At 39.6% G+C, this 15,228-nt stretch overlaps 1 protein-coding gene across 2 annotated transcripts in view; it reads right to left on the bottom strand.

Annotated features, from left to right (window-relative positions):
* Positions 1-15,228, bottom strand: part of erbin (erbb2 interacting protein) — a 73,606-nt gene that overhangs the window by 30,903 nt on the left and 27,475 nt on the right. For both annotated transcript variants that reach the window (XM_034095946.1, XM_034095949.1), the window contains exon 2: positions 8,896-8,970. The gene's annotated coding sequence lies outside the window, so the exon portion shown is untranslated. The remainder of the gene's footprint in view (positions 1-8,895; positions 8,971-15,228) is intronic.

Below are 15,228 nucleotides of genomic sequence, written 5' to 3'. Positions count from 1 at the left end.
GCATGGCTTGGACTCATGTCCATGCCTTCTTTCTTATGTTAGACTTGCACTTAACATAAGGGCCTTTCCATCAACATAGGGCTTGATGAGTAAACATAGGGGGCAATCCTTGTATATAAAAACCAAGCAGCAGGAAACGATGGCTGGAAGTAGAGCTGAAATAGAAGTACAACTGTGCTGTGTTGCCAGTATCTGTAGCAGGGGGTATGCAGCTTAGTGGAACCTGAAGTTCCAGTTTTGCTCTCCCTCCAGTTTTGGTTCTCACCAGCGAGTTTAGGTCTCAGTGGTCTTGCGTGACTCGAGGAAACAAAACCATGATTGTTTTCTTTGAATGTGTGGTGAAATGAGGGCAAGTAATCCAATCTGTGACAAAGACAAAGTGCTCTTTTACAGCATTTTCCCGATGTTCTACTCCGAGCACTGACAGACTGAACTCATCATTACAATGACACAGGTATATATTTGAACATTTACATGTAACCTACGCACTTGCTTTATATCAGCATGTTTTTGTAGGGCTTTACAATTCAGCACTTTTTTATGACACATTATATGCAATAAATATGGGCATCATACATATTTAATCTGAACTTGTTTAACACATTCCCACAATACTCTATGTTGACCATAAACACACTGTGTTTAACGATGCAGCCCTCCCACACACAGTGACGCACAGCTACATGCCCCCTGCCCCGGCTAAGTCCGCTGGGCTGTTGGTTTAGAGCAGGGGTCACCAACCTTTTTCAGGGTGAGGGCTACTTTCAAAAAATATAACTAAAAAATATATATACTCCTCTTTTTTTTGTTTTTTGCAGTGTATATATTTAGCACATTTTAACATTATATGCTTACCTTTAACCTTTGTGTGCTGTTTGGGTCTGAGGGACCCGTTTTCAGTGTTTACTAAAAGAACATGTATGCAATTTAATAATTTTAACCTGCTTTATTTGGGGGTGGACCTCACCTCCTCTAGGGGGGTCCGGGGGCATGCATGGAAGATTTGTTTAAAATGTTGAAGTTAAAAGCATCAATCTGGTGCACTTTGAGCACAAAATTAATTTATGGATACTAGGGGTGTAAAGGTATACGTACCCGTACCGAAATTATTCGGTACAGGTGTGTACCGAAGTGTACCGAACGAATATAACGTTAAACGTAAAAAATTGAGAACGTGAACAACTTTTTGGAAGTAATCTCAGGTGCTGCGTCGCAGCATTCAGAGTAATTTGCTCACATTGGGTTCAACGCGTCATAGAGCGAGCAAGTCATTTCATTGGACGAGAGGCATATGAGAGCTGGTCACAGGGATGCGTTCAAATTTAGTCAGTAATTTGAGGAACTGGCGAAATGGCGAACGCAGATAAAGTTGAGCTCGAAAATCCTCCAGCGTCATTGAAGTCTCCGGTTTGGGAACATTTTGGTTTCGCAGTTACGTACAAGGATGACGGACAAAGACAGGTGGACCGAACCAAAGCTGTTTGTCGGCATTGTTCAACTAAATTGGTTACGCGGCTGGCAATACATCAAACTTGCACACTCATTTGAAAAGGCATCACCCGAACGTGAATATCACGGGTACCAAAAGAAAAAAGACTGAAGTGCAAACCCAACTCCCGCTAGCATGTAAGCCTCCACCACTCGCAACAAGTTCAGACCTAGCCAAAGCTATTACAAACGCCAAATATCCTTATGTTGAATGTTATGTATGTTTTACGTTAGCAAAGCGCTACCTGGCTGTATCTGCTACCTCTGTCCCTAGCGAGAGGGTGTTCTCCACAGCAGGAGACATTGCTAGTGCCAGCAGATCTGCCCTTTCGGCAAGCAATGTGGACAAGTTCATCTTACTTTAAAAAAACATGAAAATACAATGACAAGCAAGTCATAATGTCAAGCTGGCTGCTTAGGTACTAGTACAGTACAGTTCAAATACAGATTATTTCAGTTCATCGAAAAGCTGCACCTTAATTTTTATTTTATTATATTTTGTATTTATTTGAGTGAATACATTATTCACAGTTTAATAATAATTTAAAAAAAAACTAAAAATATTTTATGTTTTGTGATCAATTTTTCTGCTGTACCGAAAACGTACCCAACCGTGACCTAAAAACCGAGGTACTTACCGAACCGAAATGTTTGTGAACCGTTACACCCCTAATGGATACAGCTCTCAACACTCAGATGAAAGGGAGCTGTATACTTTTCAATAATCCAAACATCTTTAGAATATTATCACAACCAGTAACAAATCATTTAGCCATTTGTAATAAGTATACACATATTATATGTACATATATGAATGCCTATGTTGTCCCATCGAACATAAGCTATGCTGAATGATGTATGAAAAGGGCCTGCTGGTCATTATAGAGGTTGGGAAAAAGGTTGCCTAAGCTGACATCTATGTTAACGTACTGATAATATTCTCACAAACTGAAACAGAGGTTGTATATATATTCCAACCAACCTAAATTCTTACCAATTTAAGCTGTAATGTGATAGTCGTATTCTCAATTGTACCGCTGCACACAGAGCCTGAATCACAATGCAAAGGATTGCAAATATTCAGAATCCAGGCGATTTCCATAGAGATGACTACCATAATTACTCTAATGAATAATTCCCACGTTATGTCTTAGGACACAGATGGGCCTTGGGCAAATGGATGCAGTCTTGCTTCCACTTCATTTGTTCCTCACAAATCGGAGGTTATGTAGATGTCATGGATCCCCCAGAGAAGGACAAACACGAGGCATAAGGTAATCCACGTCCAAAGGTTATGTCCTATAAGCACTTCTTGACATGGTGACTTTCTGACCTTTCATGCAGGCTGTTAACAGTCTGTGCTGCAATTCACTTGAATTATAAAAATGTCATTATGTGAAAAATATGAAGGGCAACAGTGGCATTTCTGCACTATTTAAAACATATCAATGGGGATGTTGAACAACAAATGTATGCCTTCTGTTGCTGTTGGAGAACAGATATTCAATTTGCAGGTCAAATGCATCAAGTATCATCATTCAGAACGACAACCAAAGCCTTTTATGGACTACCTTGTCGTGTGTCTGAAAGCCACTTCCTGGCAACATAAAGAGCGATGACAGTTCTGCTGAGACGTGCAACAAGAGGGTATCCTGTCAATTCCTGTGAGACATGCTCACCACAGCCACTACTGACGTCGACTCAAAGTCACAGTCAGTTTGAAAGAAAAAAGGTAGGCTATGCTAATTGGAGAAGAAATCATAGAAGGAAAGATGAAATAAAACAACAACACAGATTGACCTGCAGGTCATGGGCACAAGAGTGAGGTTCCTGAGTCACAGTTGCTAAATGTATTTCAGGCTAGGCTAATGAAATCATCTCCATGTGAAACAGAGGAAACACTTAGTAGTTAAAAAGCAGTTAAAAAGGAGAAGCAGTTATTATAGTTGTGTTCTTTAAATGAGTGCAGCGCTGCCTTATCAAAGAACTATGTTTTGTAAAGCGTATCATTTAGTCTCTTTCCCTATCTCTACACGCATGACTTTTTTCTTCCTCCCTTCTCTTACTATTTCTCTTTTCACTTGATGTCCTATTTCTACAATGGTCCAAATGGCCCCAATAGTCCATTTTGGAAGCTGAATGTGACAAGCAAAGAGCTGCAACAAAACGAGCAGGTCCACTGCCGACATGCTAGAATGGTTTGCATAACTGTTTGCATACATGTTGCATCATCTATACTAGCCAACATTTGTTTTAAATAATTTAGCTTCTGAACTTTAGCAAATAAATGAGTGCATTTGTTAAATAACTAGCTTAAAGCAACCCTGTTTGAAGTAGCTTTAGATTTGAGTGATAAAGCTTTCGGTAACACTATGTTAAAAACATTCAGAATGGAAGCAGATTTTTGAAGAGCAGTTTCTTCCTCATTAAGACCTAACCAGGGCAGAGAAGGCGAGAATACGGCTACTTATAAATAGTCTGCTCAAAGGTCTCTTCTGCCAATAACTTCTTAATTAAATATGAGATGCAGTTGAATATGAGCCCATGAGATTCATTGCTGCAGAGGAGACACCAACAATAGCACTTATTACATGTATACAAACTACTCAAAAGAGGTATACAGTTACTAAATAAATCAAATATTTTTATTTTTTAAAGAATTTTGCTCCGGTTCAGTATGTGACAGCAACAAGAAAGCCATATACTGTTTATAAATAGGTAGAATCTAGTCCATTATACACCAAGATTACTACCCCCATGTGACACTTTGAATATGAAGAGCTACTGTATTTACTGTACCAATTTGATCCATGACATATGACAGAAGCAGCTGATAAGTGTTTACTGTAACCCAAGCATGCGGATAGGAATTTGAAGCGAGTTGAAGTTCGACAGACCAATGTGGCTTGTCTGGTTTCCAACTCGCAGAGCTGAAGAGGACCTGGAGGGATATCTGCTCATGATCTAGGCTACGCTCACAGATGGCCAAGAATGGAAAGTAAATCAGCAAGTCAGGCATTCAAAGCAATAGCAATATATCGTTTATACAGCACAGTGAAGGTAAATATCTCATTCGCTATGTGTGGTACTCAATTACACCAAGTCATCTACAATGTATTAACCATCACTTCAGTATGTATTGTTTTAGATACCAAAAGCAATTCTCTCAGTTGGCACTATATTTTAAAGATGATGCTTTTCTGGTTAAAAGGAGATCTGGGACCATTTTCCGATTCATTCGCTGTCTGCGTTTGAACATGTGAGTGAGGAAGACAGAGGGAGTGAGATACAGTTTGCCAAGTCTCAATAACCAGGTCAGACACATTCAGGTCAGAGTCATGTATCCACGCAGACGACTGCCACATTTCCCTTGTTTGCCTGCTGGAGAATCTGGACATGGATGACATCCCCCCAAAGGCTTGTTAAAGTCATCATTGTGCTCATTCAAATGCTGTTTTAAGATAGTTAGATGGGACAAAACATAACCTCTCTGAACTAGAGCGCAGATGAACTTTGATATCTAGAAGCAACTGGAATTGGTTTGTAAATTAGCCTTTTACATAAAAACTGGGCTGAACAAAACTAAGAGATTCATCTGGTGCATCCTTTTGCTATCTTAAACACTAATCAAATATGATAACTGAGCTTTTCTTCGTCTTCCTTGATGTAATCTTCACCATCATCCATCTCAAGAGCATGATGGTGAAAACATAAGGAGAGCAAGCTGATAATTCACACAATTCAGAAGCATATATGGAGACTCCATCTGCGACCCACTGACGCCCTGAAGCAGACGCCAAACATGAGTTCCTTTAAAAGGTCCCCGATAATACTGTTTTTCATCAATATATTATAGGTCTCAGATATCTACAAACATGTCTCTGAAGGGTTTGGCTCGTGTATTGTAGCATTACCCATAATCCCCTCTGTTTCAGCCCTGTTTCCAAAGTGCTGATTCTCTGTCTGTTACTTTAGATGAAAATAAGGAGCCCCTCCCCACGCCCCTCAGAGAGACATTTGGTTACAAAGAACTCAATGGTGCTCTAGGAGGAGATTCAGGTGATATTTACCTTGGTTGCTGATTGGCTAATGGTTACACAAGACAAAGAATCGTTATGACATCATAAAGTGGACAAAATCTGATCAGCTCATTTTCAGACAGGTTTTTATAGAAATGGATCAAAAGAGAGAGAGTCTTTGTTCCTGAAACTTTCAGAGTCTCTTTCCACAGAGGGGACACATGTTGATGTAGAAGAGACATGAAGAAGAGGGGACACATGTTGATGTAGAAGAGACGTGAAGAAGAGGGGACACATGTTGATGTAGAAGAGACATGGAGAAGAGGGGACACATGTTGATGTAGAAGAGACATGGAGAAGAGGGGACACATGTTGATGTAGAAGAGACATGGAGAAGAGGGGACACATGTTGATGTAGAGAGACATGGAGAAGAGGGGACACATGTTGATGTAGGAGAGACATGAAGAAGAGGGGACACATGTTGATGTAGAAGAGACATGAGGAAGAGGGGACACATGTTGATGTAGAAGAGACATGGAGAAGAGGGGACACATGTTGATGTAGAAGAGACATGGAGAAGAGGGGACACATGTTGATGTAGAAGAGACATGAGGAAGAGGGGACACATGTTGATGGAGAAGAGACATGAAGAAGAGGGGACACATGTTGATGTAGAAGAGACATGAGGAAGAGGGGACACATGTTGATGTAGAAGAGACATGGAGAAGAGGGGACACATGTTGATGTAGAAGAGACATGGAGAAGAGGGGACACATGTTGATGTAGAAGAGACATGAGGAAGAGGGGGACACATGTTGATGGAGAAGAGACATGAAGAAGAGGGGACACATGTTGATGTAGAAGAGACATGAGGAAGAGGGGACACATGTTGATGTAGAAGAGACATGAGGAAGAGGGGACACATGTTGATGTAGAAGAGACATGAGGAAGAGGGGACACATGTTGATGTAGAAGAGACATGAGACCTTTAAATATGCTATTATTGACATAATTATATAGTATATACGATGTACAAATTACAAATTACAAATTACAATGCGACATTTCAAAATGGGTCCCTTTGACTTTACCACCCGTCCAGCTCCAGCTTTACGCTTTTGGTTCACTCTCAGTGTTGCCATTTATTACGTTTTCTGGAAGGTCTGACACTTAAACAGCAGACAGATTAATGTAGCCACTATCTGGTGAACATAATGGAGATTTCTTTACAGCTAAAGAGCCACATTTTTCCCTCTAGAATTGGTAGAGACCCAAAACAGAGCCAAAGCAGAACGAATGCGGGCCAGACAGGAAGTCAGAAACAGGACTTCAATTGAAAGATGATAATATTCTGTGACAGCTTTACGTGGACTCAACGTGTCCAAAAATGTACATCACAATTCAAGCTAAAGTCAGACACAATTGTGCAATTTAAGTCTTGCAAAGGCAGACAAGGGGCTGCACCTCATTACCCAGAAAAAAGCATGAGGGGCTAATAATAGCAAAATTGTCTCCGAGCTAAAAGCTGTCAGTTGGAACTTCGTGCGTGGAATACTCAATTAGAAGTTCGGATAAGATATGAAATCCCATACCTAAGGATAATTCCTGCTGACACCATTCCGAGCTGTTGTACTGATGAATTCATTTCAAGAACTAGTACTCAGTATGAGGAACCAACTCATGAGAAATCTGTCTCGAGCACAAATGCAAGCGACAGAAACACACCAACAGATGCAACAGAAAGAGTTCACACACAAATGTCCTTCCTCTGGGTGCACATTTTATAATGCGTGGCATATTTTAGAAAATACTTGAAGAAAGACATTATTTAAAAGAAGGAACTGGACGTATCTAAAAAAATAAAATAATGTAACAACAGTGCCAACGCTAAAAAAAGTCCTGCACACTTTAAGACTGGCCTTGGGAAAATGTAAACCACTAATAATTCAGCACGGTCCAAATGACTTTCTTCTAAGAATGAAAAGCCATACATGAATACTTTCAATGTCTAAATGGCTCTAGCGCAGTGTGGGTGACAGGAGGATTTCCAATGAGACATGAGCTCATACCCTCTGTTAACTGGTGTCACATACCATCAAAGAAACTGGTTGATGTGCCCAACCCACGGGTAGAAAGCAGAACATGGTCACTGCTGAATGTGTGAGAGAATGGCTGCCTGCATCAGTCCTAAACTGAGACGCGTATTGATCACATTGCTTAAAAAGAGTGCTTTACGAACAGCAGCAGAATCATCATGAAGCAGTTTATACATTGATTTAGCTCCATGTCATTTGGTTTTATTTATGGGGAAAAGAAAGAAAAAGAAAGGATTGTGGAAATAGGAGGCTAGTATGTTGAAACTGGCTAGATACGGGTATTACATGTAGATCGATGTAAACCCTGCAGTGGTGTGGGAATTATGCAAACAGAGTTACAGGAAAAACTAAGTAGTTCAACAAGTCAATGTGGAGTTGACAAAGCAAAAACCTTGAGCTATGAAGGCTAAACCTGTTCCTGTCAGTAGAACCATAGACAATAAGTCAACAGAAGCACTTCCCAATCATAAGGTAGTCAGATCTTCAATGTCATCTGTTATTCTGGAAGAATTTAGGTCAATTAAACAATATTTTGTAATGAGTAAATGAATCCATTTTGTATCATATCCATCTTACTGGAATTCTTGAGTTAAAGGTGGGGTAGGTAAGTTTCAGAAACCGGCTCGAGATACACTTTTTGTTATATTCCATGGAATGCTCTTAACATCCAGATAGCAATGAATACCTTAAGTACTTTGACAACAAATCCATAAAAAAATGTCATCTGTAGAAGCCGTAATACTGTAAAAAGTACAACCAATCCATTTGTAGATTTAAACGGATTGGATGGCCTACCTGCCTGTCAGCCTTCCATCGGGGCACACACTTATCTCGTGCCCTCATTGGTCATGTGCGCGTTCGTGTGTGTTGGAGGAGGGGCTCTGTGAGGAAGTGGCAGATTTTCTCCGGTTGTGTATTTTCAAATTCTAGCGATCTCGAGCCGGTTTCTCAAACTTACCTACCCCACCTTTAAAGCCACATACTAGATATTGTATTTTCAATAGAGCATATTCCAAAATAATTGTAACCTTTTAAAGAGGAAATAGGATGCTGATTTCAGCTAGTTTGGCAGATGTATCATGTCACTAAGCCTCCAGGAGAACAAGGTTGGGCACTCTTGTTGTTTCTTGTTTGAGTTGAACCAATGTTTGACAAAAATATATTGCTTCCCTGAGATACACAATGTTCTTGTAGACGCATTTGCTTCAAGTGACAAAAATGTTAATATAAATGAAAAAAGGACAACGAACCGTGCTGAAAATAGAAAAATAAACTTGACATGAATACATACCTTGTCATTTAGGACTCAAGCGCCTGGATCCCAATGGATAGGAGAGGATAGATCCAACAGCAACAATGTTCTTATCTGATAGAAAATGGACAAAGACAAAACATAAGCACCAACCGGTCGAAAAAGTACAAATTCAATCTAAATGTAATAATGGGAATAGTTTAAGTTGGCACTGAGATTTAGGTCAAAATAACTCTTTCTCTCATGGTAAATGATGCTGTTCGGGTTAGCTTTGAACCTGTGGAAGCTAATGTTCAACAAAATAATTTGATTCATCAGCAAATATCTATTTTAACTACATAAAGCTGTTAAATGGGGGTGGAATTTATTAGGGTTTAGGTTATATTAAGCGCCTTGTATGTGCCAAGTTAGCCCTGTCTGAGGACAGAACCATAGAAACTAAAAATACATTTATTTTCTATCATGAAGAACCCAGTCACGGTCACACAGGTGGTACATTAACAATTTGACAAAAATGTAGGTGTATTTGTTTTGCTACTGAAGACTACACTGTTTCAGCATTGGTGCAACACACATTGTAATGCACATGGAAATCTGCTAAATCTGTCTAGTTGAAATTCAGCTCGTCTAAAATACAAAAACCTGAACAAAACTCAGTTTTGAAATGCGCATTAATCTTGCCTCTCGGGTCCGAGTACAACACAACAGAGTATTGTGCATGCATGTCTGCAAAACGTATTAGCATTTGCCAGCTGATCTGAGACTAACTGAGCCAGCTAAAAGATAGGATCATCCATCGACTATATTCAGAGGACAATAGAGCTATAGAGCAGGAAAAGGGGAGGGATACAAACGGGCAAAAAAATAGGGGAGGAGAGTGACCAAGAGAGAAAGAGCATTTCTAACTTATTCAACAGGTCTCCCAATCAGCTGCATTGGACTGCACTGACACCCATTGGTTTCTGCTCCACTTCCTCTTGGGCGCTTTTATCCTCATCTCATACTGGAGCTTGCCAAACAAAAGTCCCCTCCGTCACATACTGGAATAGGGCATGAGAAGCTTCAATTCTCAAATTGGGGGTGTTGGCACAGTGGGGGAGGGGGGCATGCAGCTACACTGACAGCTTCATCTCCTTTGCAGCTACTTGCTTTTCATTCAGATCTCAGCCTCAGTGGCCTGCAGAGAAAGGAGATGTGTTAAAGTAAATCGCCTGCCCCTTGCTGAAATGAGATCTATCAACAAGGAAGTCACTTTGTATTGTGCACCATTACATTTAAGTGCTTCTGTATCAGTAATTGTTTGCTCACAAAACAATACATTTTCATCTAAAAAGCTAGTAGCTGATTTGTATTCTCTATATTACTGCATAAGTGCTTACAGTATCTCTCTGAAGCAAATTGTTTGCTATTTTACTTTGAAATGGCTCATTTTGATAAGAACTAAAAGCTCATAAGAACATATTAGTGGACCTCAAAGACCACCGAAACCTTGACACCTCTGAACGTGTATAGATATGCATCAGGACTCGAAATACCAATTAGAGTTGTGCTCACAACTGTTCAGGGCTGCAAACCCATGCATTGAACCCGACACTCCAGAATGACTGACTTGGTTGTTTAAAAAAAGGGAAAATCATCCCAAAATAAATTGAAACACAAAAAGAGGCCATCATGCTCAAACTTATGCTTAAGGGGAAATTCACCTACACGGAATGGTGCAGGTAAAAACATTTGGGTTCATTAATGTGTCATGCCATGTACACAGATGAAAGTATTTTGAGCCCTGTCTGTGTTCTTAAGAACCTTATGGAAATACTGATATAATAACCTAATAGTATAATAACATATTTAACTGGCCTGTCTCATCAAAATCATGCTTATTTTGGCTCTTTCTAAAGTCAATCAAAGAAATGAAGGCAAGGAACAGAGCCGTTTGTTTGCTTTGGTTGCTATGGTAATAATGTTATTATTTTCTATGAATAGGCTAATTGAGTATAAATCATACCAGTTTCTCCATTCCTTGTCCTGGCGATGCTGTTCCTCTGCTCTACTAATAAGACTTTGCCGAACACTGTACACTAATTTGCTTGTTCTTAGACTGCTGTTATATATGACGCTGTGAGCAAACACAAAGACTGGTACTCTCTGCAGTTTAAAAGGTGTGTTTGTCCAATGGCATCAACTCTGAAAGGAGAGACACGCAGATCAAGGATTGGAACGGATAAGACTCACAGGTTCTTTACAAGTGGTAAACTGACGTTAACAACAAAGGTAAACACAAGAGGTTTACTAAAACTCTAATTGCTCACATTGCAGGCTGGCGATAGTTAGCAAGGTGCTGACCATAGATTACGCAGTCTTTGCAGCACGTTTAAATTCCAGCACACTGCAGAAACTTGAAGCCAAATATGGAGCTTCTTTATGGGCCTAAACACACCACTTTGCCTGTGCACACAAGCCAGATTTAATGTCATTTGAATTATACTGGCCGCCTTCGCCAACTGTGAGCTGTTTAAATTTGCACTAAAATGCCGCTTGGGCGATCCTTTTACAAATTAACAGCTCTAAAAAAAAAAAGAAAAGTGATTACACCCAAAGGCAAAACCCAATGACTCCACTAAGGTGGTCACTTCTTACATCATTGACCGCACTGGAGGGCCATTTACTTAATTTTGTTAAACATGTAATTGTCATTTTATTTCTTGTACAGTTGCGGATCATGTAAGACAACCACACCACCACAATAATAACATGAAGGATCCTTACATGAATAATCAACAAGACCAATTAGAAATCTGTGTCCATGTTAGTCTGGTAGACAAAAAAGAGGACGGCCTTTTTTTTTTTTTTTTTTTTTTTTTTTAAATTGTATTTATTTAGGACTGAGTGTGGTCAATGGACATGAAATAGTTTGATATGCTACTATGCAGACTGAACAGGAGAACATATCTGATCAAGAGCACTTAAGATATGTGTGGAGTGTAGTGTTGCACGGTGTACCGATACTTGAAACTAGGGATCGACCGATATGGCTTTTTCAAGGCCAATACCGATACCGATTATTAGTAATCAAGGAGACCGATAACCGATATTTGGAACCAATATACATTTGCAGTAAAATCAGAAAATCTTGGTGTCAAAATGTAGAATAACACAAACTCCAACACAACTCAACACAACTTCTTTGAAATGCATTTAAGCATATATTATGTTTAATGAACTTTTAAATATCTTACAACTGGTTTCCTCTCTGTGCCCTTTTCTTTAGTGCAGCCATCCGCAATGAGACATGCCCCTTTCACACCAGCGCCTTTTCAGCTCCGGCTCGGAGCTAGAGCCTGAAAAGCGCCGGGTTTTCCAGTTCACACCGGAGCTGCGCCGGCTCTTAGCTCCGGAATCCGCTTCATTTCCAGCTCCAAAAAATTGTCGGTCCAGAGGCAAGAGCTTTGGAGCTAAGAGGTGACGTCGCTTACGTCTCTCTTACGTCGAGGCGTGCAGGAAACTAAACCCACCTCCCATGGGTCGACTGTTATGCCCATAGATATATATATAAACACTAGATGGCTCACACTCGCTGCTGGCCAATGGAGACCGACGTTGCCACTTGGCCGCCATCTTGCTACAGGCAGTGCTCTCATTCATAACATTATGGTTTACTATTTAAATAACCATAGCTTGCTCAATTTTCAACCGATTTTCAAACGGTTTGGTTTTTTATAAACATAAAAGATGTAGTTATGATACTGCATACTTATAATCATGGACTTTCATATGAAAATAACATTAATCAGATAAAGCAATAGCTATACACACACACAAGGTATTTATATTAAATATTTGCCGGTGTATATATATTTCCATTTATTTTATTATATTGTCAATATTTAAAATAAATTATAAATAAATTATAAAATTAAAATACATTTATATTTTATATATAAAAATCGGTCTCATGTTACCACTCTGTAAACCAAGAGTTGTTAATTGAGCAATGCCTTAGCTTGAAGAACAGGGACACAACTAATGACAATAGCATATGTTGGTATATTATTTAGATATTCACACCTTTATCAGAAGAACCAAACCAACATAAAATGTGCTCACAGACAGGCCAGTTCTGTCTAATTTATCACAATTATTTTTGACATGAGATCTTATCATCCTAGTTTTGTATTTAGTTTCTAGATTTGTAAACAAATCCAGAACCTTTGAAATATGTTATTGAAAAAAGACCAAGAATAATATAAACTGTACCATGTGTCCTTTTGTGTCCTTCTGTAGTCCATTTGTGGTTTGTCTTGTCTCACCCCGGCTGATATATCACAAAATCCACTGTTTAAATTGTTCCCTATATTGCCCCTATACCCCTGTAAGGTGTCCTTGGGTGTTATGAAAGGCGGCCCCCCAACATAAATGTATTATTATTATTAAGAAGAACAACTTGGTGTGGTGTGGAGGGGATGTAGGCAGCAGGAGCAGGTGGGGAGAGATGGGGCTTCAAGGTTCAAGGTTATTTGTTTTAAATGTGTCTTGCACACAATAAAATAAAATACAGTATACCACAAAACCAATAAGACACACAGTGACACATGGCACACTAACAATCAATCATCGTCCAGCCTCAGCTTTGGTATTCTTTCACAACCATGTTATGGGTTTATTAGACTGAGCAAACATAAACATATGTGGTGATCCCACGGGTTCTTGTTTGCAGACAGCGGCGATTGGAGCACCCGTAGGCTGCACAAAAGTCCGGTGTTGCAGTATAACGTGAGTCATGACAACTGGCGGCATTCTATTATTTCCGTCATAGGAATCCGGGGCGTGAACATCGAGGACCCATTGTTGACTTACCATGTCGATCGCCTCGTTTGTCGTTTACGTTCATCTTTTGCTATATCTGCCTTCCTAAGATCACTTTGATGCACATGCAGTACTCGTATGTGAGGTTGTGGGTGAGAGGTGGATATCGTGACGCTTACAGGGAGGTATCGAACATTACAAAGTAGGTGACTGTGTGGATGCCTGTTCAAAATATTGCAAACTTGAATAAATCATTGAAATTATATATTTGTGTCCGACTTTCATTTGTACATTGTTCTTAATGTGATTTATAGTAGCTCTGATAGCTGTCCATACCTTCAGACAGCCTAAAAGTAAAACACAAGTCGTTTATTCACAGCCCGAGCGCTCATCGAGATGACTGGATCACTCATGACAGGTTGTGATCAGCTCCGATTAAATTGTGATATCAATGCTGTAGCCTACCTATTCTCCAGGGATCACGTTTTTTATGAAATACCTGTATCCCTCTCATCACAACAAGACTCTACACTGTGCAGGAAAAACAATTACATACATGGAAAATAACCTAGATGCATGGGAATGAAACACACAAGCTATCTTCCGTGGCTAGACTGATATGTCACAGCGGTCAACCACAGAAACGTAAGTCCAGCGGGGCACAAGTTGAATACATATAAAACATGTTTACATCGTTCTTATTGTGATGTATATTAGCTTTGATAGCTGTCCATACCTTCAGACAGCCTAACAGTAAAACACAAGTTGTTTATTCACAGCCCGAAAGCAGCATCGATATGACTGGATCATCTGCAGTGTTGGGCAAGTTACTTCCAAAATGTAATACAGTAGCTACATTACTTATTACTGTCTTTTTAAAGTGATAGGCTACGTTACATTACAATATTACTGTCTCTGAAATGTAATGACTTACACTACTTTTATATTAGCCTACTTTTGAGTTACTTTACCAAAAATAACCTTAAAAGAATGGCTAAGTATTTTAAATGCTAAAATGTAGTTTAGTGCAGCTCATTATACATCCAGTGAAGGACAATGTGACATATGTCACATTTGAGATATTTGACACTAGGGGGGGTTACTTGTCAGAAATGTGTTCTAGGTGGTCTATTTAGTCTAAATGACGTTCCCCTTAATTTCCCCAAAAGTAGAAATGGGTCCGGGTTCTTATGGGTTAAACGTATAGGCTTAAAGCATGGCTTAAAGGCATAATATACCTACTGTATTATATGTATTCAACGTGTGCCCGCTGGACTTACGTTTCTGTGGTTGACCGCTGTGACATATCAGTCTAGCCACGGAAGATAGCTTGTGTGTTTCATTCCCATGCATCTAGGTTATTTTCATGTATGTAATTGTTTTTCCTGCACAGTGTAGAGTCTTGTTGTGATGAGAGGGATACAGGTATTTCATAAAAAACGTGATCCCTGGAGAATAGGTAGGCTACAGCATTGATATCCCAATTTAATCGGAGCTGATCACAACCTGTCATGAGTGATCCAGTCATCTCGATGAGTGCTCGGGCTGTGAATAAACGACTTGTGTTTT

The sequence above is a fragment of the Pseudochaenichthys georgianus genome, chromosome 12 (assembly GCF_902827115.2).
Source record: "Pseudochaenichthys georgianus chromosome 12, fPseGeo1.2, whole genome shotgun sequence".
Classification (NCBI taxonomy): domain Eukaryota; kingdom Metazoa; phylum Chordata; class Actinopteri; order Perciformes; family Channichthyidae; genus Pseudochaenichthys; species Pseudochaenichthys georgianus.
This window is presented reverse-complemented; position numbering and strand designations above follow the sequence as displayed.